We start from the raw sequence: 5044 nt of genomic DNA, 5'->3' as shown, positions 1-5044 counted from the left end.
GGTGTTTCACGTTGGCCACGGAGATGAATTCTAACTTACTGTAAATAGAATGAAAAGAGCTCTGTTGCTAAATTATTTATTGCACATTACATCTGGCCCCAAGCAATGATGTTTTTAGGGTCCACAAAAGTAGCTGGGTATAGTCGATTGTCATTACCTAAAGGAAACTCTGACAATTTACATTATAAAATATCAATTATCCATTTATCAACCGCCGAATAGCACAAAGGCTCCCCCCACCGTGGCAGCGTAGGAGGCTAGAAATAATTGCATGCATCTTCTCCCAAGCACCAGGTCCAGGTTTGCCATAAAGATCCACCAACCAATTCTTTTTCGATTCTGTGGACTACGTGAAAGGCAGACTCTTCTGTCCTCTAATGAACCCCATACAGCTTCCCAACGCCCACGGAGAGTTAGCCTCCAGAAAAATCTTCTTAATGGGGGTTGAAATACAGAATAAGCCCCTTAGAGAGCGTCATGTTATGGAAGACAGATTGAGAAAGGCTTTCACATCCCTCTCTCTAGTTGCAACAGGTTTGGGGTTGAGGGAGATTCTATAGCGAGAAACATCCCATATACCTTTTTTTTTTTTTTTAAATATATAGATGAAGATACTTTTCTTTGCTGGGCAGGTACCTTTCATCTCCAAAGTTTTATTCTTTTTCTTCACTTCTGCTTCTCTTGGTCTTTTCTGACTAGCATTTAACCGAGGGGCTTATTAATCCCTTCTATAAGCTAACTTCCCTGCACCTGCAGAAAACCCCACTGCCCTTCTGTCTGCGACTCCAGTGTCCCTAACCAAGAGCAAAGGTGAGTGGGAGACGTCCACTGTTCGTAATGAGCGCTGCCAGTGTCTGTCCCAGGCACCTGTAAGGGTGCTGACCATCTTGATAGGCAAAGACATGGACGGTTAAGCCAACCGCATGAACAAGACCTCAAAGAGGGAAAAGAATAAAAATAATATTTTAAAAATCGAATGATTCGAGAGCAAGTGCAATCAACCCAGAGCTGCTTTATAAAGATGTCTAGTGCCTCAAGGACAGTAGGCTTAAGAGAGAAAGCGACAAATCAACGAATGGGGCAGACACGTGGATGAATGGATTGGCACCTACAGCCCGGGAGCTCAGATATTATTCTGTATCTATAGAGAGATGCAAGTGGAACTTGAACCCTAGCCCTCTCAGCATCTTGTTCTCCTTCCACCGGTCAACAAAATGACCATGTCAGGTGCTGCAGAAATGTCGGCACCCCGAGCGGAGGGGCAAGGAGCCAGATACCTCTGCTGAGAGCCCTGTTCCTGTGCTTTGGAAAGCTTATCCCTTCGCTCTCCTTCATTTGAGAGTTTAGTCTCTCTGACCCCATCCTGACAATGGGGTCCGATATGGAAGGGGAAATACAGGTGTGATACCCTTGCAGAGAGGCGGGCTTCTCAAAAACTGTGCGTGGGCTAACACGATTGAATATTTATTTATTTATTTATTTATTTATTTATTTATTTTTCACAATTGAATTTAAAGCACGGAGGCATGTGGGAGCTCATCTAGACCAGCCCTTCCATGCTGGTGACGAGGGCACAGAAGCCACCACTTGTGCAGGAAGAGCAGCACAAGCAGCCCAGCGTCTCTCTCCAGCGGCATCACTCAAGAGCATCACCAAGTATGTGAGACGATGCCACGTGCGACGGCGAAAAGGGAAATGTAATACATGAAGGAGGATTAGAAATGCCAGGATGTTGGGCAATGTGTGGGGAATGAGGTGTGATTTTAAATAGAAGAGTCGGCGGGGGTCTCAGTGACAAGGTGACATTTGAACAAAAACTTAGGGGAGCTGAAGGGTTCATTGTATGGGCATCAGGGAAGAGGCTACTGGAACAGTCACTGAGAAGGCTCGTGAGCCCACCCGCCCAGGGAAGAGCAAGGAGGCCAGAGTGGCGGAGTGCAAGGTGTTGGGGGGGTGGGGCAGAGGGAAAGGAGACAGCGAGTGCCCATAATGAGAACCAGGTGACACAGAGTTCTGTAGGCCACTGGAAAGACTCTGGCTTTCACTCTGCGTGTAATGGGTGCCCCTGTGGGACTGCAGCCAGGCACGAGACAGAGATTCAACTTACGTTCTGCAAAGATCACTTTGGCTGCCGTGCTGGACAAAGACAGCGGGTGGTAGGAGAGCAGGTGGGGGGAAGGGGGGCACGGGAAGGCTATGGCAGTGATCCAAGCAAGAACGATGTATTAAAAATGATTAATAATCAAAGCATAAGTTCTGGGCAAATGCTTGAGAGATGCCATCAGTCATTCATATAGAAATCATGCAGAGTAAATATCAGGAACCCCCATTCTATTTTTTAATGAGAAAATGGAATTCAGAGACAAAGACCTTCCTCAGTGACACGTATTTAGTCAATGGCAGAGCCAGATTTCAAATCCTGACTCTCAAGTGTTGGGCACCTACTGTATGCAAGGGCACTGTGAGACCTGGAGGGCTGGATCCCCGCTCCCTGCTCTCCAGGGCTACAGGCAGGTGGCTGACGAGAGGGGATGGGCCACGGGGACCCACAAACAGATGAAGAGGCAGCAGGGCATCTTTCTGTGCCTCCAACACATTCTGCTCCCACGAAATTTTCCCTAGATGCCCCCAGCAAATCCACTTCTGAGCGAGAGACCCATTAAGTCCCGGGCATAATTTTAAAAGGTATGGAGTAAAACATGGAGAATCAGAAGAAACTAAAAAAATAAATAAAAATAAAAGTCGGAAAACACATCTGCAGACTCCAGAGTATAGAGGAAGAGAGATCTGAAGGAGATGGGTCCTCCAGCTCTGGCTCTTTTCTCTTTCTCTGCTGGAACATGCTTTCTCCTCCTCTCTCAATTTTCATCAGGCTTTATCCAAGACGGGCATATACAGTCTTGCCCCTTCTCCCTGGCCAGGCAAATAATGCCATTGGGCAGGCACCTGGGCAGTTCAATCAGTTAGGCGTCTGCCTTCAGCTCAGGTCATGGTCGGGGGTCCTGGAATTGGCCCACATTGCATCAGGCTCCTTGCTCAGCAGGGAGCCTTCTTCTCCCTCTCCCTCTGCTCACCAACCCCCCAGGTCACCACTCATACTCCCTCACTCTCTCTCTGTGAAATAAATAAATAAGATCTTTTTATTTATTTATTTGTTTATTTATTTGACAGCGAGAGAAAGAGAGAGAGAGAGAGCCCAAAAGACCATAAGCAGGGGAGAGGAGAAGAGGGAGAGGGAAAGGCAGACTCCCCGCTGAGCAGGGAGCCCAATGCAGGGCTCCATCCCAGGACCCCCGGATCATGACCTGAGCTGAAGGCAGATGCTTAACCAACTGAGCCACCCAGGCGCCCCAATCAATAAGATCTTTAAAAATTAAATAATAATGCCAGTGGGAAGCTGACAAGCTGTGTGGCCCCCAGGCCCGTCTGCTGGTCCATCTATTCCTGGCCCCACCACCTGCATGGCACCAGGCTGCCCCAGCCGCTCCAGGCTCCCACGTCCACCACTTTGGGCTCCAGCTGACCCAAGAAGATCTTGAACAAGAGATGGCAATGCTAGAGGAACGGAAACTATGTGGTTTCCCTCTCCCTCTTCTCTCCAGCCTCAGAGCGACTTGCCAGCCTAGCTGGTGACCGGCCCCTGACCTTGGGTAGCTCAGCGCTGACCCTCTCTGACCCTCTATCCCAGTTTGGGATAGCTTTCCTCCTTTTGCTCATCTCTGGGTGCTTTGTTCTACTTGTAATTTATTCTAGTTGGCTTTGCCTATCTTTCGTCACCAGTGTAGCTAATTCCCTGGATTAAATCCCTCCTGCTTTGAAGGCTTGAAGTGGCTTCTGCTTTCTTTGAATGACACACAAGCTTACTTTCATAGAATAGAAAGCCATGCCCTCAAAAATGTGCTGCGTTAGAAGCAATGCACGACAAGTGCTCGTTTCAGAAGCACATGTACTAAAATTGGAACGATTCAGGGAAGCTCAGCACGAGCCCCCACGCGAGGACAACACACAAATTCGTGAAGCAGGCCGTATTTTTTTTAAATGAAAAAAATAAAATTAAATTTCGAAGTCCCTGCCTTGAGTTCCACTACAGATTTATAATTTTACAGTAAAAAAATTCGTTTCGATAGACATCCAAGTGTTTAGGGTCAGAAAGGTAATTTTGAAAAATAATCATCCATATCCTTAAAAGTTTTCATAATGAGGGGCGACGCATTCTATTTCACAAATTTTCTAAAAGGTTCATCAATATTTAATTTTCTTCTAAAAGCCACATTACGATTACCATTACAAAGTAAACAGGCTTTTGTTCCAAGGGAAAAAAATGTATCTCTGTGATGTGGCAGATATCTCTGTTAGCATAATACGGCGGAGGGGAGTATATTTGTAATAACAACAGATTCGTGCTCTGAATTCCTGCCCCTTGCTACTTTTACAAACTAAGCATCATTTTACCAGCGGGAAGACACGTACCTGACTTTGCAGCAGCAGGGTTCTATTCCTTAATGTTTGGCTAATCTTTGGGTGATCTCAAGGGAAGGTAATGGAAAATTTTTCACAGTTAGCAGGGGTTATGTGACCTTCTCTTTCTGTTACCTGGGTCAGCTAACGGTCTGCGAGATGGTAGGGAACGAGAACCTCATGAACGTGTCCAGAGCCTCTTCCCTGCTCTATTCAGAACCAACTTGTAGCTAGTCCTGAGTGCTAAGCTCTAATAGATACGCTCTTAATAATTAATCCTTTCCTGAAAGTGCTTTGATTTTTCTGATTCACATTGAGTTGAGTATATATTTGGCAACTCTAAGCCTATTGGGCCAAACCAAAATTGTGTTATATTTCTGTCCCTGTGAGATTCGAGTGAGAGAAGCTAGAAAGGTGTGCTCTCCTAACCCATGAAGAGAAGCTTGGCATTATTCGCCTCACCAGACGGGGCACGTTTAGCCCACAGTAGAATATTCACGCGCACCGGTCACCGTGCCTCCTGGTCAACACGTGTGTGCCTCACACGTCTGTGCCTTTGCTCATGCTGTTGCCTTCCTCACGGTAC

General features: G+C 46.6%; 1 non-coding gene across 1 annotated transcript; it reads left to right on the top strand.

Moving 5' to 3' along the window:
* Positions 1–3925: 3925 nt before the first annotated feature.
* Positions 3926–4033, top strand: LOC123778583 (U6 spliceosomal RNA). Its single transcript, XR_006775952.2, has one exon. It is a non-coding gene; the product is annotated as a U6 spliceosomal RNA (small nuclear RNA).
* Positions 4034–5044: the final 1011 nt, after the last annotated feature.

Source organism: Ursus americanus, chromosome 7, assembly GCF_024610735.1.
Source record: "Ursus americanus isolate L20-20 chromosome 7, mUrsAme1.1.p, whole genome shotgun sequence".
NCBI lineage: Eukaryota > Metazoa > Chordata > Mammalia > Carnivora > Ursidae > Ursus > Ursus americanus.
Note: the sequence above shows the minus strand (reverse complement) of the source record. Positions and strands in the feature narration are given on the sequence as shown.